We start from the raw sequence: 22884 nt of genomic DNA, 5'->3' as shown, positions 1-22884 counted from the left end.
AGGTCAAGGCTAACCTGGTGCACACTTGCCGAGCGGGCCAGAGGAGGTGGTCGTGTGTGCCTCGAGCGCAGTGTCACTGGCCTCAGGAACCCCAGCGACGTGGGAATTGGGGCCCCCGACTCTATGCTAAGGGAGTTAAGAGAAAACTGACTCTGTGCCCGGCGACTCAGAGCTGGGCTAAGCCCACCCAGTTTAGCCCAACCAGCCTTTAGGAAAGGGACTGAACAAAGCAGAACAGGCTTAAAGTGAGCAGGCACACTCTGAAACCTTCACGGGCCTTTCGTAGGTCCCAGAATTTGCGTCTTCAGCTCTGTTTCCAAATGGTTTTGTAAGAATGTGTGAACCTGTAATCTGACTCTTCTCTCTTCTCTTCTGGCCTCAGCCCTTCTTTCCAAGATATTTGTGCTCCCCTTTCCCGGTCATGCTTCATTAGGCATTTTGCTTCGGTCCTGTGCTTCAAGACAGAGACGCTTCTGAGGGAAACAGAGGAAATGTTCAGGCAGAATTAAAGTCCCAGGCTCAGTCCCAGAAACACAAAGCCGGAGCTCCTTTGATCTTCTGGAAACATTCTCCTTTTACCCTTCCCTCGATCGGTCCTTTCCCTCCGGATCAGCAATCTTTCCCCAGTTCTGGCTCTGATTAGTGGGAGTGAGAAGCATGATATATGGAGGGTTGCTAAAATCCACTTACTTCCTTTGGCCTTTCTGGCAAGGGTAGAACTACGCAGTATCAATGTAGCCACAAAATGCGATCTGAGCAAACTTATCTGAGGGAAGACCTTCAGCTGCTGGCAGTGCTGATCACTCCAGGAAGTCCTCATTCTTTTAGGCCTTTAGATTCTAGACAACGGTCTGAGAGTTTCAAGGGTATTAGCCACAAAATGAAATCATCTCAGAATCTGTGTCCCTTAAAGCACTGCTTCTTAGAGATTATGTGATTTAGGGAATACTTTATTCTGATGGAATATCCACTTCTCATGTCAATCACATTAGCAACTGAACCATGCAGAGGAGAAAAATTACAATACCCCAAGTCAATATAAACAAAGTCTCACTCCTTGAAAGGCAAATTGAAAGTTTTTATTTACCCCTAAATGGTACCATTTCATAAAGGAAACATCTTTTACGGGATAAGGTGGGCCCTAATCTTGTCTGACTGGTGTTCTTATAAAAAGAGGAAATTTAAACACATACATGTACACAGGAAGAATGCCATGTGAAGATGAAGGCAGAGATCAGAGTGATGCATCTACAGGCTAAGGGACGCCAAAGATTGCCAGTAACACCAAAGCCAGGAAGAGGGATGGAATAGTCTCCCTCAGAAGGTATCTGGTCACAAGAAACATAGAAACCCCAAATGAGTTTTTAATATGCTATCTTGCTCTACAGATTTTAGACTTGCCAGCCTACACCTATATCTTATTGATTCTAGTTTTCTAGAGAACCTTGACTAATATACGCTAATATGGGTTGTATCATCTTTCATCTGGACTATTGGAATAGCCCCATAACTGGTATTTCTTCTTCTTCTTTGCCTTATTCCCTCTTGTAATGTAGTCTCAGTACTGAAGACAGAGTTATCTTTCAAACTGTAGGTCAGATGTTGTCACTCTGCAACTTCAAATTTCCTGTTGGTTTTTTATTCCAGAGCAAAATCCAAAGTCCTTACATTAATAGTCAAGGCACTATTGAATGGTTCCACCCTACCTCTAAGACCTCCTTTTCCTCTACTACTATCTCTCCAATATTGGTTTTTCATAGCATTTATTGTCATATGATGTACAATATATTCACTTATTTATTTGTATGATTTTGCTCATTTCTATCTCAGTAATGCCTAGAACAGTGGTTAGCCCTTAACAAAATGCCTAATAAATATTTGTTGGACAAATCAGTTAACAAACAAAGTCAACTATTATTCGGCCATGAAAAAGAATGGAATTCTAATGCATGGTACAACATGAATGGACCTTGGAGACTAAGTGAATACGAGGTACAAAAATTAGGCAAATTCATATAGGAAGTGGTTACCAGGGGCTGGAGGAGAGGATAATGGGGAGTTATTGTTTAATGGGTACAGAATGCTTGGATTCATGAGAAAGTTCTGGAAATAGATGGTGGTGATACTTACACAACCTTGTGAATTATTTAATGTCACTGAATTATGTACTTAAAGATGGTTAAAATAGTAAATGTTATGTTATTTAATATCACACTAAAAACCTTTCAAGGTGTGAGCTGTGCAGTTATTACAATATTAATGACTATATTCCTTAGGCTGTACATTACATCCCCATAACATATTTATTTTATAATGAAAGTTTGTAGCTCTTATTCCCTTTCACCTTTTCCACTCATTTCTCCTTCCTTTCCCCTCTGGCAACCATCAGTTTGTTCTCTGTATTTGAGTCTCTTTCTATTTTGTTTTTTGTTTTTTTTTGTTCATTTGTATTTTTTTGAGTCCATATATAAATGAAATCATATGGATCTCTAAGCCCCTTCATGTTGTTACAAATAGCAAAAATTTATTTTTTTCTTTTTATTTTTTTAACTCTAATATGGATGTCCCCATTCCCCCCTAAAACTTTGCCCACCTCAAGTCATCAACCATCTCCCCCTTTCCTCTGGCTGTCACCACACTGCTGTCTGTATCTATGAATTATGCGTACATGTTATGTTCTTTGGCTCATCCCTTCACCTTCTTTCATCCAGTCTCCCCCTTCCCCTCTCACAGCTGTCTGTTCCATGCATCCATACCTCTGTTTCTATTTTGTTTCTGTTTATTTTCTTCATTGAATTCCACGTATGAATGAGATCATATGGAATTTGTTTTTCTCCGATTGGCTTATTTTACTTGGCATAATAGTCTCCCAGTCTATGATGCTGTCACAGAAGGTAATATTTCCTTCTTTTTTATAGCAACCAGTATTCCATTGCATAAATATACCACAGCTTTTTTTATCCACTCATCTACTGATGAACATTTGGGTCGTTTCCAGATCTTTGCTATTGTAAATAACACTGCTATCAACATAGGGATGCATATATTCTTTTGAATTTGTGTTTTGGGCTTCTTAGGATATATTCCCAGAAGTGGGATCACTAAGTCAAAAGGCAGTTTCATTTTTAATTTTTGAGATAACTTCATACTGTTTTCCACAGTGGCTGTACCAGTCTGCACTCTCACCACAGTGCACTAAAGTCCCCTTTTCTCCACATCCTTTCTAACACTTATTGTTTGCTGATTTATTGATGACAGCCATTCTGGCAGGTGTGGGGTGATACCTCATTGTGGTTTTAATTTGCATCTCCCTGATGGCTAATGACTTGAGCATGTTTTCATATGTCTGTTGGCTCTCTGTTCTGTTCCATTGATTTATATGCTTGTTTTTATTCTAGTACCAGGCTGTTTTGATTACAATGGCTTTGTAATATAGTTTGTTATCAGGTATTGAGAACCTTCCAACTTTGTTCTTCTTTCTCAAGATTTCTAACACTATTCAGGGTCTTTTTTGGTTCCATATAATTTTTTAAAATATTTGTTCTAGATCTTTGAAATATGCCATTGATATTTTAATAGAAATTGCATTGAATCTACAGATTGTCTTGGATAATATGGACATTTTATGCTTCCACTTATTTCTATCTTCCTCAACTTCTTTCTTCAATGTCCTATAGTTTTCTAAGTACACGTTTTTAACCTTCTTGGTTAAATATATTCCTGGGTACCTTATTATTTTGTTGCAATAGAAAATGGGATTACTTTCTTAGTTTCTCTTTCTTATAGTTCATTGTTGGTGTATAGAAATGCCACCTATTTCTGAATATTAATTTTATATCCTGCTACTTTGCCAAATTCATTTATTAGCTCTAGTAGCTTTTTGGTGGAGTCTTTAGGGTTTTCTATGTACAATATCATGCAATCTGTGAATAATGACAGTTTTACTTTCTCCTTTCCAATATGGATGCCTTTTATTTCTTTTTCTTGTCTGATTGCTGTTACTAGGACTTCCAGTGTTATGTTGGATAAGAGTGGTGAAAGCAGCCATGGCAAGATTTCATATTTTTATTGCTGAGTAATATTCCATTTTAATGTAGAATTTGTATATATCATATCTTCTGTATCCACTCATCTAATAATGGACACCTAGGTTGCCTTCATATCCTGGATACTGTAAATAATGCTGCAATAAATATAGTGGTGTGTATATCTTTTTGAATTAGTGTTTTCTTTTTCTTTGGCTAAATACCCAGAAGTAGAATTGCTGGGTCAGATAGTAGTTCAGTTTTTTATATTTTTGAGGCACCTTCAAATCTGTGGTTTTTTCCTGTAACATTCTATATCTCCAGAGATCAAGAAGGGTATTATTACTGCATAAAATATCAGAAAATTGAAAAAATTCAAAACCCATTTTTGAAACTTTGGTGACACTTTTTTGGCATCTCCAGTTTCATAAAAATTGTGTGAAGTACTAATTGTGTGTTCAAACTACTATATATATTTTTTATAATGGAGTCTTTCAATTAAAAAAGTTCATATATACTATTTACCAAACAAGTTATTCCTAGGGAATAGCATTCAGTATCCTTACAAAATCACAACCATATTTTACATATTTATCTTTATCATAAAAGCAATTGACATTTTTTATCCCCATGTACAAACATTGACAAAATGTTCTCATATGTTATTTCAGTAATCATTGCTCCCTGTCTCCCCCCAGCTTTTAATAAGGAAACTGCAGACCAGTGAGGGCGGATGATTTCTGTTAGGAAATGAGTACCAACCTAGACCTCTGACTGTGATGCTTCGTCACCCCACATCCAGGAGACACGGTCATTATTTACTGGTGCAGAAATATGGTAACCAACCATATTTCCCTAATGTCTATACTAGTTTCTAGTTGTTATTAAGTATAAGAGTTAGCTGTCACTTAACCACATTAATTGTTTTATACCAAAATTCTAATTCCTCATTCTTCTCATAATCAGAAAGTAATAAGAATTCGATAACTAGTTATGCTTTCAAACCATCACTGGTGATTGAATTACTGACTTCAACTCTGTAGATACGAACTGGGTTAGGTAATCGCATGGCTGTGAACTTTACTTAGTAAACAGGTAATGCTCTGAGGTCCTACAAGGATACTATAGCTTCTGTAATAGCCCAATTTACCTAAAACTAAGAAATAGTATTCTAGGTGCTACCAGTGCATTATTGATCATAGAGGCCCCTGACCTTTTAGATGATAAAGAACACACACCAAAGTGAAGGCTTTAGGAGAATCTGCTTCATAATGTCAGACACCTTTGGTGAAGTAAATCCATGGGTTCCAGAATACTGCTACTGTGTTCGGAAATGAAATGCAATGCAGTTGAAACTCTATATAATTATCAAATTTCTATTCAATTTTTTTCAGGACATCTTGTGGCCTTCAGGCACCAAAACTTTCCAAAATGATTGACAGTCATGGTCTAATCTAACTGTAAATCATACATCCATTTTTCACTTCATATGCAGTTTCTCTTAAGGAGATATACAACAGGTCAGTAAGGATTCCTATTGTAGTATTTCATCCTGAGGCTCTTCAGAGATTGATGTCACTAACTATAAGAAATGAAAAACTCTTTTACCAAAATCCTAAGAGCTTGTGGAAGCACATGTAAGCTTGAAAACTGCAAGTATGAGACATGCAGGGGATGGAACTGTTCGAAATAATCAAGTCTTCTTTTCCTTAAGTTGTATCCATGTGTAAGTTTCCAACACGGATGTCATTAGAATTCTAACATTTTCCCTCAGCTCTGCTGTTCTCCAAAGGTGCCTAGCAAAATGAAGGAAATAGAGCAGTGGAAAAGCCAAACATGGAAAAAGGGGTGGCAGAGCCATGAGATGAAGGATCCCTTGTGATGCCCGATAAGTCTGCACTTACCTGGGCTGCAGTTTCTTTTCTTGTATAAATGAATTTAATGAAGATGGCCTCCAGGGTTTCTAACAGAGCTGACTTCTGGGTTAAGTATGGTGCCCACTCTCCAACACAATCCTCTCCATTGCCTTCCCCTGGGACACACACACCTACATAACCAATCCTCGGCCCTGCCTTAAAGCAGAGAAGCAGAGCAGAAGCCCCAGAGAGCTCCAGAGCCTCCCTGAGCGTGCACTTACCAACATCCCCATGGTGACTTTCTCAGCTCTCTTAATTAAATTACAGCAGCCTCCTGAAGCAGTTCCTGCCTTGAGCCGACACAGTGCCTATGTCCACTCTAACCTGTTCTCCACATCGCAGGTGGAGTGATCTTTCTAAAAGACAAATGTGATCATGTTACTTTCCTCACTCTAATAGCAATTGGCTCCTTATTTTTCTACAAAACTTACTATGACATAAAGACCATTTTTTTCATTTGGTGATCTACATACACTCTGTTTGCTTATACACAGTTTGCACTATTCCTTTATATGCAAAGCTCCAGTCATGTCCCTTGGTTCCCTCTGCCCAAATCACACCTCTTTCCCAATGGGCTCCTCCTCTTCTTTCCCAGGGCAATCTCCTCTTTAGCTTTCAAGTCTCAGCTTAGATGCTACTTCCTTTGGGAAGCTTTCCCAAGATGGGTTAATGCTGCCTGTCTGCTTTGTCTTATCATAGCATTTACAGCACTTCCTGTACTCTATTATGGTGTTTGATTTCCCATTAGACTCTAAGCCCTGTGAGTATCAGGGCTTTGCCTTATTCAGACTGGTGTTTCAAAAACCTGAAGCAGTTCTGGGACACAACATGTACTCAGTATTTGTTAAATCAATGAACTTAAAAAGGACATGACCTAGAGTTGATAGTTATTAAACCTGGGTAATAGGTACATAGGGTTTTATTATGCTATTTTTCTCCACTTTTATGTTTGTTTGACATTTTCCATAATAAAAAGATTTATAAAAAGACATGACTTTAAACACAGTATCTCATCTCTCCTTCAATTCCCATAGACAAGAAACTGGGACAGAAGCTGCCACAATTCCATGTGTGAGCCTCATGGTTACTGGGCTTGTTAAAATGTGCGTTGAGAGAAGGCCTGATGGAAAAGGGAACATAGGCAGGTCTTTCTTGAAGAGCTTGCACTCCATTTATTCCCACTAACCATGCCGGATCCTCCCATTTTATACTGCTAGAGCACAAAAATAAACAAACAAGATGGCCAAAACAAGGAAAGCCATTGTTCTGCCCAAAATGGACAGTTTGTCACAGGGTTCTCAGTAAGGCTGCATGGGCTTTGTAGCTTTTCCAATGGTTTCTAATAAACCCAGCTTTGTGTGAACCTCACTTAGGCTGCGAGGGGCCTTTTTATTCTAAAGCTTTTTCCCTCTCTGGCCTGGCTGCCAAGAGAATTTGTTAGCAGTCACTGATTTCTTCGAGTTGGAGTTGACTGAATTAGATTGCTTTGCTTGGCATTTTTAAAGGGGTGTTTTTCTTGAGGAGGCTGGAGTTTAGTACTGCCTTGAAATTACATATTTTGGGACCATTCAGGATTCATAACTATCATTAACTTCCTTCAAGGCACAGGAGACATTTGGGTAAGGAAAGATTTTAACAATGAATTTAGCTTAAAGAGGTCAAGAGAAAATTTAGTATCTTTAAGGTTTCATCCACATGATGGGAATAGAGCAGGGAAATAACACATTATCTATTAATCAACTGGCCAGTCAATGTTGTCTGGGTTTTTACCATGTGCCAGCAGGTGGGAAGCCCCACCTGTAGATAAAATTAAGTATGTTAACAACTGCTGTAGGAAAAACTGGCTACAAACCAAGCACATGGTTTCTAGGAGGTTCCCAGGACAGCAGTGCAGGGTGAATGGGAAGCCTGGACCCATGCATACAGATTGGCTTTTCTTTTTTTAACTCAAAGTATCTGATTTTAAAAAACTAAAGAAATTATATTACAGGCATTATTGTCTTAATTTTATAGTTGACAGAACCAAACTCAGAGAATTAAACCCAATTTGGACCTGAATCATAAAAGCAGTACTTGCCATTCCAAAGACATTGCTTTTTATGTCTTCATACCACCTGGGCACAGTTTGTATGTGGGTACACTGAAAGGGTGCCCATTACTGAACTCTTTCAGTTGGAAAAAAGGATGTTTTCAAGTAATCAGATTTCAGTTACAACTGAGCCTTGAGTTTTCCCAGTTTGAAATCCTGTAGTGCTTAAATTTCCACCAGATGTCACCATTTGCCACTCTTTCATTCCCTTCAGTCTTGCTTCTAAAATGTATTAGGAAAGAAGAGCCCACTGGCTTTTGGATTCCTCAGGATGATTACTGCATCTGAGCATGAGCTGGAGGACTGTGAGTTCTGAAACTTGACTCAGTGAGACAGGTTTGAAAATGTGGAGAGCTCTCTGCTGCCCTGATTTCTTCCCCCTTGTGATTTCATGAATCTAAAAAACCAGCCAATTTCTGATGGGTGAGTCAGGTAGAATTAAACCTGGCCTTTGGCCAAGACTGCATGGAAAAAAGAGGAGGCTTTGAAGTGAATGAAGACGCCAGAAATTCTGCAGCTTCTCAGTGATCAACAGACACCAGTGCCAGGTGAGGCTGTGGTTTGGACAAGGCTTGAGTGTGACTTCTGAGAAGGGGCCAGAAACAGCCCCAGAAAACAGGACTCTCACCTGCTAAAATTTTATATGTCTCAAATTACGCTACTTAGAGTTCATTCATTTGGATATAATATTAGCATTCCCAGTAAAAATTTTTTAAATTTTATTTTTAAATCATGTTTTTTCTATTACAGTTGTCTCAATGTTTCCCCTTTGCCCTCCTCCACCCATCCCACCCTGCCCTGCTCTCCCACAGTCAATTCCCACTCTGTTGTCCATGTCCATGGGTCGTTCATACATATTCTTTGTTTAGTTCCTTCTCCTTCTTTCTACCATTGTCCTCCTAGCATTCCCAGTAAATTTTGTGAAGAACAATGTATTACTTCTTTTATATCTAAGTGCAAATAAATTCGAACTTTATTTTTTCTGATGGGAGAAACCAGGCCAGAATGAGAGAATGGGGTGCCTAGGGTATGCTTGAGGATGTTGGGGAAGGGTTTAAGGTGAGGGATGGAGAGAGAGAGAGAGAAACGAAGACTGCTGCTCTCTCCCAGTTTGGCCCAGGCTAATGAGCATGGTGCCAAGGAGACCTTCCTTTTCTTCCTGTCCCTCACATACTGCACATCTTCATCTTGCCTATCTCAACTTGTAAAGAATGCACATGGGACGATGATTGGTCCTCAAAGCCTGGACTCCTCCAGAAGCCAACAAATGATGGAAGATTCCTGGCTTTCTTTACTAAAATTGCAACTCCAGGAAAGGGAAAGCTTACAGACCTAAATGATACTATTAAGGTGTTAAAAATAGTCAGTTTGCAGCTATTTAAAAAAACAAAAACAAAAAAGGAAGCAGTAGGACCTAGCTTTTATTTGTTGATCATATACTCATTTTTCAAGCCCGCAACAAAAGTGTCTGTATAATTAATTTTACGTTCTTTTTGGAAGGTGCTGATGGGAATAAAGCTCTCTCTTCAGCTGAAAACTTCAAAAAATATATCCTTCTGAACATGTGACTTCTGGGCAAAAGGTCACAGATGAAAGTCTTAAATAAACAAGGCTAAATTCAACTTGAAGACTTGGAGAGAGCAGGCTTATTACAGAATTGGGAGATGTGTGAAATTGGTAATACCAAATGCTTTGATCATTTCTTTCCAGTAATGTTTCGTTCATTCCATTTGGTCTTGTTTTGCTCAACTATTTTTGCATAACCTCAAGCAACTTTTACTGATGACTTATGGATAAAAATATTCACATCCCACTGTGTCTAGGTTATCAGATTATCATTGGCCTGACTTAAGAGAGCAGAGAGAGTCACACAAAAACTTCATAGTCCACCCATGTCCCCTGGGTTGCAGGGTGTGTCTGGTGACTCGACACTTTGGGTGCTGTGGGACCCATCCACAGAACTTTGCTGAATAGGGAATAAACAGAGGATATGTGTGAATTTATCTCTGAGATGTATTTACAGGCATAACTCAGATATTGTGAGTTCAGTTCCAGATCACAGCAATAAAATTAGACACATGAATTTTTGGTTTCATAGTGCATATAAAAGTTAGATTTACACTATACTGGAGTCTATTTAGTGTGCAATAGCATTATGTCTAAAAATATACATATCTTAATTAAAATATACTTTATTGCTAAAGGAACCATCACCCAAGCCTGTTAGAAAAATGGTGCCAACGGACTTGTCTGACAGTGAGTAGCCACAAACCTTCAATTTGTAAAAAAAACACACTGTCTGTGAAGTGTAATAAAGCAAAGCACAACAAAATGAAGTATGCCTGTATAAAGCTTATGCATGATAGATACAAAAATGCCAGAACTCAAACACCTAAATCAGGGCTGCTTCCTTTGAGCATTGTGGCTGTTTTGGAAGGTCCATGCGCTGATTCAAAGTTGCATTGCTCAAAACATTCAGGACAAATCCTTTAAGTCTGTCTCACAGCCTTGTCCAGGTAGCTCAATTGGTTAGAGCGCTGTCCCTATATGCCAAGTTTGCAGGTTTGATCTCCAGTCAGGACACATTAAAGGATCATCCAACTGCCCTGGCTAGTGTGACTCACTGGATTGATTGCTGGCCTGTGAACCAAAAGGTCACCGGTTTGATTCCCAGTCAGGGCACCTGCCTGGGTTGCTGGCCAGGTCCCCAATTGGGGGCATGCAAGAGGCAACCACACGTTGATGTTTCTCTTCCTCTCTTTCTCCTTCCCTTCCCTGCTCTCTAAAAATAAATAAATAAAATCTTTTTAAAAGGAATCAACCAATAAATGCATAAGTAGAACATCTCTCTCTCCCTTTCATCAATCAATTAAAAATAAAAAAAGAAGAAGACTCTCTCACAACCTACAGAATGGCCAGGGCTGACTGAGCAAGGGGTAGATACCAGACCCATACTGGGCTAGTTTCTCTCTTCTGGGAATTGGAAATGAGAACATGGAGACACAATGATGAAAATCTGTTGGTGCTGAGCTGCCTTTCAAGTATCTTTCACAGCTCCTGGGTTTAGGTTCCTGAGCTGCCAAGCTCCTGCCTTCCTGCTGTTTCCTTTTATCTACTTGTCATGTGCAATTTGAACAGGCAGTTAGAAAGATGTGTAAAGACTATGCTAATGATACTTTAGTTCATTTTCAGTATTATTTTGAATAAAAGTCCTTGGAATGGTCTATTACTTGAAAATGAATCCTTACAGTTTTCAGTGTTGAGAATTCAAAATTTTATAAGCAAAATATATTCTTATGAAAAAACATATTTGATTACACTATTGATGTTAAATTAAATTACTTATGTAGTCTGCAATTTGTGTTTCATTCTTGAATATATGAATATATTACAACAGTCTGCATCATTAAAACTATTATCTTTCAACATAGTTCCTTAATTATAAAATTCCTCCCCCCCCAGTCATTTAAAATGCAGTAGCTATAAAGCCATACTATAGAAATTTCTAAAATAAACTCCAAAATAATACAAGCCGAATCTGCATTGATTTTACCCGCAGAATGGAAATAAATGGTTCACACAGAACCTCTAAATTTACTAGTAGAGCTCCCAGTAGACTTCACTTACATCTTTACCTTGCAAGAAGGCAGAATTTTAATATCAATTTTCTAGGATATTTCTAGGATATCTAATGATTTTAGGGTTCTGTAAAGGCAGGAAAACCAACATGATTTTATAAGATTTTTTGAACAGTATAGATGAGATTTAGATATATATTTTTTCCTAACCATTAATTTAAAATCTGAGAGTTATAAAAATTATTAAAACCAAAACAGTAAATCAATGCCAACCAAGATTTTTACAATATGTTTTTTAGACTTGCAAGCAGGATTTTTTGGGGTCATTTTAAAAGGTTTTTCTGAAAGGTCACAATCAATGGTGCTACCCACTGAACATCTAATGCATATATACTAGCAGCTGGTACTCTGGTATATAAATAGAAAATGAAAAGTTGTATTTATTTATTGGTTTTAATTTTTTAAATTTTTCCTTTTTATTGAATTTCTTGGGGTGACACTTGTTAACAAAATTATACAGATTTCAGGGGCACAATTCTGCAGCACATCATCTGTACATTGTACTGTGTGTTCATCATCCCAAGTCAAGTCTCCTTCCATTGCCATTTATCTCCCTTATACCATCCTCCACCTGCCCCTACTTCAACCTTCCGCTCAGCAATCATTGCACTGTTGTCCATGTCCGTGAGTTTCTTTTTTGTTTTTTTCATTCCCCCTCCTAGCTCCTCAACCTCCGCACCCCAACAACTGTCTGCTTGCTTTCTATCTGTGAGTCTGTTTCTATTTTGCTTGTTAGTTCATTTTGTTTATTAGATTCCATATATGAGTGAAATCATATGGTGCTTGCCTTTCTCTGACTAGCTTATTTCACTTAGCATAATGCTCTTCAGGTCCATCCATGCTGTCCCAGAGGGTAAGATTTCCTTTTTTTTTTATGGCCTCATAGTATTTCATCATGCAAATGTAGCACAGCTTTATTGTCTCATTTACTGATGGTCATTTGGGCTGCTTCCAAATCTTGGCTTTTGTAAATAATGCTGCAATGAGCATAGGGGTGCATACATTCTTTCAAATTAGTGTTTTGGTTTTCTTTGGATAAATTCCCAGAAGTGGGACGGCTGGGCCATATGGTAGTTTTGTTTTTAATTTTTTGAGGAAACTCCATGCTGCTTTCCACAGTGGTTGCACCTATCTGCATTTCCACCAACAGTGCATTAGGGATCCCTTTCCTCCACATCTTTGCCAACACTTGTTGTTGATGATGATACCCATTGGGACACATGTGAGGTTATATATCATTATCATTTAAATGTGCATTTCTCTGACAATTAATGACATTGAGTAAATTTTAATATGTCTATTGGCCATCTGTAGAAGTGTCTATTCAGGTCCTTTGCCTATTTTTAATTGGATTATTTGGTTTTAGGTGTTGAGTTGTAGAAGTTCTTTATAAATTTTGGCTATTAACCCCTTACAGGTGTATCATTGGTGAATATGTTGACCCCTTCAGTGGGTTATCTTTTCATTTTGTTGATGGTTGCCTTTGCTGTGCAAAAACTTTTTAGTTTGTGTAGTCCCATTTGTTTATTTTTTTCTTTTGTTTCCCTTGCCCAAGGAGATATGTTAGAAAAAATATAGCTATGAGAAATGTTTGAGACTTTATTGCCTAAGACTTCATCTGGGATTTGTATGGTTTGGAGTCTAACGTTTAAGTTTTTAATCCATTTTGAGTTTATTCTTGTGTATGGTGTAAAAAGGTGGTTTAGTTTAATTTTTTAACATATCTGTCTAATTTTCTGAACAATGTTTATTGAATAGACTATCTTTATCCCATTGTATGCTTTTGTCTTCTTGTCAAATATTAATTGAGTATAAAGGCATGGGTTTATTTCTGGGTTTTATATTCTGTTCCATTGATATATATGTCTGTTTTTATGCCAGTACCATGCTGTTTTGATTACTATGACCTTGTAGTAAAGTTTAGTATTAGGTAGCATGATTCTTCTAACTTTGTTCTTGTTCAGGATCACTCTTGCTATTCAGAACTTTATGGTTCCATATAAAGTTCTGAAATGTTTGTTCTAGTTCTTTAAAAAATGCCATTAGTATCTTGATAGGAATTCTTTTGAATTTATAAGTTGCTTCGGGTAGTATGGACATTTTGATGATATTAATTCTTCCTATCTGTGCACACGATATATGCTTCTGCTTGTATCTTCTTCAGTATTTCTTCAGTGTCTTATAATTTTCTGAGTACAGGTCTTTTATATCTTTGATTATATTTATTTCTAAGTATTTTGTTCTTTTGGAGCAATGGTGAAAGGGATTGTTTTCTTAGTTTCTCTTTCTGATAGTTTATTATTGGTATATAAAAATGCAGCTGATTTCTAGATATATATTTTGTATTCTGTGATTTTACTGAATTGATTTATCAGTTCTAGTAGTGTTTTGGTGGAATCTTTAGAGTTCTCTGTATACAGTATCATGTCATCTGCAAATAATGACAGTTTTACTTTCTTTCAATTTAGATGCCTTTTATTTTGTGTTCTTGTCTGATTACTATGGTTATGGCTTCCAGTACTATGTTGAATAAGAGTGGTAGAAGCAGATATCCATTCCTATCTTGTTCACATTCTTAAGGGAAGCTCATTTATTTTTTTGTCCACTGAGTATGATGTTGGCTGTGGGTTTGTCATGTATGATCTTTATTACATTGAGGTATGTTCCCTCTATTCCCAATTTGCTGAGAGTTTTTATCATAAATGGGTGCTGGATTTTGTCAAATGTTTTTCTGCATCTATTGATATGGTCATGTGGTTTTTATTCTTCATTTTGTTTATGTGGTGTATCATATTTATTGATTTATGGCTATTGTACCACTTGCATCCCTAGAATAAATCCCACTTAACTGAGTGTATGATCTTTTTAATGTATTGCTGGATCCAGTTTGCTAATGTTTTGTTAAGGATTTTAGCATCTATGTCCATCAGGGTTATTGCCCTATAATTTTCTTTTTTGGTAATGTCTTTATCTGGTTTTGGAATTAAGATAATTCTGACCTTGTAAAATAAGCTTAAGATTCTTTCCTCCTCTTGAACTTCATGGAATAATTTGAGGAGGATAGGGGTTAGTTCTTCTTTGAATGTTTGGTAAAATTCATCAAACAATCTGGTCCAGGCCTTTTGTCTGTTGGAAGGGTTTTGATTACTGCTTCAATTTCACTAGCTGTAATCTACCTAATCAGATTCTCTGATTCTTCCTGATTACATTTAAGAAGATTGTATATTTCTAGGAATTTATCCATTTCTTCCAGATTGTCCAATTTGTTGGCAAATAGTAGTTTATAACATTTTCTTACAATCCCTTGTATTTCTGTGGAGTCAGTGGTTACTTCTCCTCTTTCATTTCCGATTTTACTTGTCTAGGTCCTTTCTCTTTTTAACTTGATGAGTCAGGCTAAAGGTTTGTCAATCCTTGTTTCATTGATTTTGTTTTTTTGACTCATTTATTTTTGCTCTGATCTTTATTATTTCATTCCTCTACTCACTTTGGGCTTTGTTTTTTGTTTTTTTCCAAGTTCCTTTAAGTGTAAAATTAGCTTATTTATTTGAGATTTAAATCCTGACCTCTAATGTTCCAGAAAGAAATTTTTTGTCATGTAATTTCCAAAAAAGTGCAAATATACTCAAAAATCTTCATATCTATCACTCAGTTTCAATGATTATCAACATACTGTGAATTCTCCTTTATTTTTTCCCACCCCATTTTTTCCCCCCGGAATATTTTAAAACAGTTTGAAGGGCACATGCCATATCTTCTGAAACACTTGTGCCTTACTCTTTGGGACTTTAAAAAAAAGCATAACCACAGTCCCATCTGAGCTGGATGTTCTTTCAACAGTTATAGAAGCATTCATTACACGTGGTTACCAGGCCTCACTGTTTAATAAAACAGAGCCGCCTTACCAGCAAATAATCTTTTGTGATCCAACAAACCATGCAGACCCACACCTTCCTTACTTGGATTCTATTCAGTTATTTCTAGAAGTCTCCAGGGTGCCTCCTTGTGCTGGTAACCAAGTCTCTCAGTTCTCACATACTACTGCGCATGCCCCCGCCTCCATTCTTCAGTACAGTCCCCTCTGGCACTTGAGATGTTACACTCAAAGAGCAGGGAAGCCAGCCAGTGCACAGGACACTTTCCAACTTGTCCCAAAGCTTTAGCACTGCCTCCCCAGCTGGGCAGCTCTTCACTAAGGTGAAGCGTGCCTACAGTTTCCCTGTAATACATCTCTCTGCTGAAAGAGAAGAGAATGATTTCTGTCCGATGGGCCTCTCCCCCACTACATCCATAAAGACCATTGCCCGGTGCCCTTAGTTTTGTTTTCTTTTGTAGGCCACAGGCTCCTCTGAAACCTCCCCATCTCCAGGAGACCAGCTCACTCCTTCCTCAGGCCTCTGTTCATCTAACACTCACCAATTTCTGTTTGTTTTCACAGCTATCGGGTTTAGTCTTGCTTTTGCCAACTTTCCTTTGATGTTTTCTTAGTATTTCTATTATTATTATAATTTTCTGTACAGTTTTTGTGCTCTCAGGAAAAACTTGGAAGTAAGGCATATTGCTTTTTGTTTTACCAACACCTACCTGAACCTTCTTCAAAGGCACTCTTACATCTGTATTAACTATCCTAGCCAAAACAGAAAAAACTCTTCTGACTTCCTTTCACTGGACATGAAGAGAAGGATCCATTGCTTCCCCTCTTCTCCCTTTCTCTTTGTCTGTGAATTTAATCTGGAGTTGTAAGCCTCATTCCTTGTTTTCCACAACCACTCACCCCCCTTTTCAATAACATAATCAAATGTTTATTTATTTTTTAGAGGGGGGAAGGGAGGGAGAAAGAGAGAAACATTGATGTGCAAGAAAAACGTCAATTGGTTGCCTCTTGTACGCCGCCAGCAGGGACCTGGCTGGAAAACCAGGCATGTGCTCTGACCAGGAACTGAACCCAAATGGTGACCTTTTGGTCTACAGATGATGCCCAATCTACTAAGTTACACCAGTCAGGGTAATAATATAATCGAACTTTTAAAGAATAGTCATTTTACATTCGTATTTTTACATCTAATATCTCCATCTGATTAACTGTTTAAAAAATTACCGCCAATCCTTCCTTTCCAACAGTGACTTTCTCATTATTTATGGAGTTCTTATTTTGTCTTAATTTTTTATCTAGGAAGTGTGGCTATGTTACGGATTATTAATATCCTTGCATATGTTAAAATGTTTTACTCTTGAGTTAAGGCATGAATGATACCTGGTTATGAATAATTCTTGGGATACAAAGATTTCTCTTCAGAGCTCTTTAGCTTTAAATCTATTTATTGCTTCAGAGAATTATACAGTGAGGGTCCTTTTTTCCCCTTGGTAGGTATTCTTATTTTTTTTCTCTCTGGATATTTATAGAAATATTGTTTTAATTTTTGAAATTTGAACATTATATGAAGATGTTCCTAGGTTTAGTTTTATTTTCATTAAAACTAATACATACGGTATGTATTGGGTTGGCCAAAAACCCTATTATGTTTTTTCTACAAAATAAAAGACATTTTTCATTTTCACCAACAACTTTATTGATTTGCATATTTTGACTATGGCAGCTATCTCCTGCTACTTTCTTCTAGTGGCTAGAGGCCAAGGGTGCCGCTAAATGTCTTCCAATGCATAATACAGCCCCACAGCAAAGAATTATTTGGCCAAAATGTCAAAGAAACTTTACAAACCAATTTTGACATGTTTGATCAGTCACAGCACCTTCTCTATTCACTGCACAAATCTTTGTTTTTCACTTGTGTTTTACCTTTCTTGAAATAATAAAGCATAATATGCCAAAAATATTGCATATTTTCTTCTATCTTGAATATTAAAATCGCTGCACAAAAATTCACCAATTTTGATAAGTTTTTTTTTAAATGCATGCTGATATAACAGCTGTCACAATACTATCAGTCTAACAAAATGGTTTTGAATGAAGTTAAAGACAACTAAGCACTACTAGAGCCATCGTATGGAAAAGATATAATGGACTTTTTGGCCAACCTAATATTTTTGAATTATTGTCTGTATTTATATCAAGAATATAAAATTAATTTTTTTAAAGAAACTTGATTACTTTTGTTTTATCTTCTCAGATCTTCCTTTTACCTATTCTTTTCATCCATACCTAAGATGTATTTCCTCTGTATCTATTATTTCCTTTTATAATTTTAACTTTTTATCCTTCTCCTCTGTGTTCTGATAGACTTTCTCACACATATTTTTCTATTTTGATAATTTTAATTTTTGTTGTGTCTGATCTGCTATTAAAAGTCTTCTTGCTTTTTTAAATTGATAGCTGAATATCTTATTTCCATATAAAACTTCCTGTCCTAGAGTCGGTTTTTGGGGGTGGATACCTCACTAATTTCAGAAATGAAACATATGCTTGATTATTACAATGAATACAGCACTGGTATACATTATTAAATATTTCCTTCGTTTCCTCTGTGTGTATGCTATGGTGGTACATCATCTACAACAGGGCCCTATTAGCAGCAGAAAGTTTTCTGGTTCAGTAGGCAGAACCTCCCGGCAGCAAAGTTGACATGGAGCTGCAGAGATGACCTATATGGGTTTTCCACTGAAGGTAGTAATGTTCTCCCCTTGTAAAATAAGACTCTTTGTGGCAATGCCATGGCACCATAAAATGGATGCTAGTGTGACTGGTAATGTGCGTAGCCATATACAAAGCCATCAGTTTTAAAGAATCACTGCCATTCATTTCTCTATTTGTAAACTCTAGGTTTACATTCCCAGGAACAAAAGAAAACTCAGGCTAAGTTAGAAAACTAAACAATGCTCCGTATCCTTTAATCCATTCTTATTCAGAAAAACCTCATAAGAACAAATAAACACAATAAAATACTATTTATCTTTGCTAAAACAAATCACTTTGTGGTGCCTTGTGTCCATGTTGGCCTATAAAAATATAATCCAGTGGAGAAAACCTCATCTGGAAACACCCAACAATAGGTTCTGGAGGACTGCCAATTAAAATGCACTTACTAACTATCTACGGAAGATTTAGCCACTACAGTTTTCCAAAGGAGGCTTTTTCTAAAGAAGTTTGCAAGCATTTCAAGTGTTAAACTACTACAGAATTTTTTTTCCCCAGAGGGCCTTCAGAAGGATAAGAACAAACTTTATCCTTTTCAGTGAACTTACTCTTTCACAAATGGGGGCCAGACAGAATAATTTTGTCTTCGGAATCCGTTAACAGTTCTTTCTAAGATATTTTCCCTTCTTTTCTCTATCCTTTTGGCCACACAAAGCTCCATTGTTTTTGTACTTATCCTTTGAGGTCTTGACATTTCTTTTTCTCCTTTCAATGTATGAGATCTGAAAACAAGTGGTTTGATCAGTTGCTCAAGGGATCACTCATCTGGAACAGAAAGCACTTACAAGCCTGCACTCTTAGAGGAACATTGACTTTGGAAAACAGTGTTGTGGAAACAACTTTCTGGTCCAAGGTCAGGCCACTTTTCTTACCGAAAAAGAATGCACGCATACATATACAGATATATCTATATCAATCGATTAATTGGTCAATAGATATATAGGAAGATACTTGACTTCTTGCCAGCATGCTGTTAAGCTTTCTCTCTTTCTCATGTATATCGCTTAGTAAGAGTGACTGGTCCAGGGTGCTTCTTGTCTCCCACTTGCACACCCTGCCCTGAATGAAAGGAAGCAAAAAGCTTTGTGGAGAAAAAAAATTTCTGATGAAGACAAGTGTGTTAGTGTGTGTGCATGCACATGTGTATGTGTGGGGGCACTAATTTATTTTGTAATAAATGAGTAGCTCATGTTGGGGTACTTTGGGCAGGATGCACAGGGAAGACACTACGAAGAAGGCTGGCTTCAAGCCTATGAAATTATAACTGACTTTCTAAATCACTGTCAGCTATTAAATTAGTAATCAAATCATTGTCAGAAAAACCGAGGTTGAAACCACTCAGCCTACTTTATACATGTAATCAACAATATTTTCAAACTTGTTTTCCCATATTTTAAACAGGTCTAGTGGCATCAAAACCACTGACCTAATGAAATTAGCTAAGGACCCAAATGAAAGAACAACCTGAAGAACCACAATGATAAATGTAGGCAGTTGTTGTGTCGGTATTAATCTAACCAGCTTTTTCAAGTCTGTGTTTTTAACTTTTTGTTTTGGAATAATTATAGATTCACAGGAAGTTCCAAAAAAAAATCCATAGCATGATCCCATGCACTCTTCACTCAGTTTTCCCCAGTGGAAATTTCAGGAGTCTAGGTCAATATCAAAAACAGGACTGATGTTGGTATAATTCAAAGAGCTTATTCATATTTTATGTTTTAGATGCATCCATTTCCATGTGTGTCTATGTGTATGTGCTCCTATGACATTTTATCAAGTATGTACATTTGTGTAACCACCATTGACATCAAGATAAGGAACTGTTTCATCACCACAAGTCTCCTTCATACTAACACCTTTGTATGATATCCACCACTTAATCTTTGGCAACCACTAATCAGTTCTCCATCTCTGTAATTTCATTTCATGAATATTATATAAATGGAATAATGCAATATGTGACCTTTTGGGATTGGCTTTTTTTCCCTTGTTCTGCATCATTCCTTTGAGATATATCCAAGAGATAGATATTACTACTTCATTCCTTTCAGTTGCTTTACAGTATTCCATAGCATGGATATACCACAGTTTGTTTCCTCGTTCATCTCTTCAAGGGCTTTTGGGTTGTTTCTAGTTTTTGGCTATTATGAATAAAGCTGCTATAAACATTAGTGCAAGGAGTTTGTGTGAACATAGGTTTTTATTTCCCTGTGATATCATGCCCAATAGTGAAATTGCTGGGCCATACAATCATTGCAGGTTTAGTTTTGTAAGAAACTGCCAAACTGTCTCTAGATTGGCTGTACCATTTGGATTACCACCAGCTATGTACATATGAATGATCTAGTTTCTATACATTCTTGTCAGCATTTACTTTTGTCACTGTTTTCCATTTTAGCCATTCTGATAGGTATGTAGTGAGTATAGTAATATTTCATTATGGTTTTAATTTGTGTTTCCCTAGTGGCTAATGATGTTGATGATCTTTTCATGTGTTTATTTACCATCTGTATATGCTCTTTGAGGAAATGTCTGTTCATATCTTTTGTCCATATTCTTAATTGGGTTGTTGTTTGTTTACTCTTGAGTTTTGAGTGTTCTTTATATATTCTAGATAGAAGTCCTTTGTTATATATGGTGTTTGTCAATATTATCTTGAAGTTTGTATCTTGTCTTTTCATCCTTTTAGATATGGTCCTTGGCAGAGCAAAAGTTTTATTTTTAGTGACTGCAATTTATCATTATTTCCTTTGTGGATTTTGCTTTTGATATCTGAAAACCCTGCCCAGCCTTAGGTCACAAAGATTTTCTATAATTTTTTTTCTGAAAGTTTTATAGTTTTACATATAGTTGTGCATGTAAGTTTGTGACCTATTTTAGTTTAATTTTTGTATTAGGTGTTAGGCTTAAGCTGAGGATTTTTGGAGGGTTTTTATCACTGGGGCCTAGATACATTCTAGCCCATGTTCTCCCTGTCTACTCCTCTATATTCCTAGATACTATTTCATGTCCACCTTAAATTTTACTTTTTTTACTCTTTCATTGGGTCTTTTTCAGTTGTTTTACTTTATATTGATGTTTCATCCCTGATTTCTTTCTGCCTTACTGATTGAAAGTAATTACATACATATCTTCTATTATTGACATGAGTCATGCCTATAATAGGATATGATGATAATTTCAATATGTTTGTTTTTCCCAATATATTGTAAGTCTGTAGACAGGGAAGATCATATATTTCTCTTTCTCAAAAACTAGGCCAAGATTTTGCAGATAGTGAGGACTCTATGATAGTTGTAGAATCAAAAGACTTCTGCCAAGTATATATTTGCTCAAGAGGGACATGCTCACCTATATGTTTGTCTGTACTCAGTTGCAATGTTAAAAGATTTTTTCAAAGGCAAAGCTGAGTGGAGGATCCAGTAGCATCCTAACTGGATCACCCCAGACTGCTCACACCTGCTGTCTACAGGTTGGAACCTGTTAATGAGGTTAGGATGGCAGCTTGTACTGCCTGGTGCCAGCAGTGCAGTTTGTTTTAGGATGCTCGGGGAAGGCATACTGCTGATTCTTAAATAATTTTCAATCCATTTGCCTATGATTCAATTTTAGCATATCCGTCAAGACAGAACTTTGAACTTTTATGTGTGTACATACTTTATACGTACACATACACATGCACACACTCACAACATATGTATATTATTGCTGTTTCCTCAGAGTAGCCCCCAAGTTCTACTATCTAGAAATTGTCTTTGCATGTTTTGCCTACTTCTAGATGCTCATTAAGGGTTTCTGGCCATGATATCCCATTTCATTCTAGTTTCCCAAAGACCTTATGCTTAGGTGATAACAGGGAGTGTGGACATTCATGTGTTATTTGTTCACATGTGTTTGAAAGCTCAGAAGCACAGGTCAGTACTTTTCTACAGAAAAATCTTCCTCATGATTTAAAACACTTTTATTCTCCTTATGAAAATTAAAATAACATGCTGGGAAAGGGCAGATCCAGAGGATTAAATAAAGTTTGCAAGTACATGATTCTTTTCAGGATACGAGCCATGCATGGCACAGGGACAGATACATATTTTTGTGTTAAAGTATTTGGACAGGTTTGCCATTGTATGCTTTTGCAGCTTTTAATTCTGAGCTATCGTCATTATTTGTTAGACATTAACACATGCCCATCCCCCACGATACAAATAACCTTTTAAGAGATATTCTATTAATAGTTAAGAGGATTTATAGACTTAAACTGCACCTTCTGCAAAGATACACACAACACTAAGTGGGAAAATTGTCTGTCTTTGGGGAAATAATGTGATCTAGTGGTAGAAATTTATGCTTAGGAATTTCACTTTACGAAACTATGATTTTAAGGAAAACACCCCTTTGCTCCTTAATGTTCTTATGTTCCTTCATTAGTATACTAATTTTTTCTCTAGCAATTTTTGTAGGAAGCAGTCTATAATTTTTCTTTCATTACTATATAGGATATAATCTTTGTATCAGAGAAAAACATTCAATGGGTTAATAGCACTAGTCACAAAAATTTGTCAGTTTT

General features: G+C 36.9%; 1 protein-coding gene across 1 annotated transcript in view; it reads right to left on the bottom strand.

Moving 5' to 3' along the window:
* RGS20 (regulator of G protein signaling 20) overlaps window positions 1-22884 on the bottom strand; it is a 97435-nt gene that overhangs the window by 74111 nt on the left and 440 nt on the right. The window lies entirely within an intron of this gene.

The sequence above is a fragment of the Pteronotus mesoamericanus genome, unplaced genomic scaffold (genome assembly GCF_021234165.1).
Source record: "Pteronotus mesoamericanus isolate MK-2021 breed Mesoamerican mustached bat unplaced genomic scaffold, CSHL_Meso_final scaffold_54, whole genome shotgun sequence".
Classification (NCBI taxonomy): Eukaryota; Metazoa; Chordata; class Mammalia; order Chiroptera; family Mormoopidae; genus Pteronotus; species Pteronotus mesoamericanus.
This window is presented reverse-complemented; position numbering and strand designations above follow the sequence as displayed.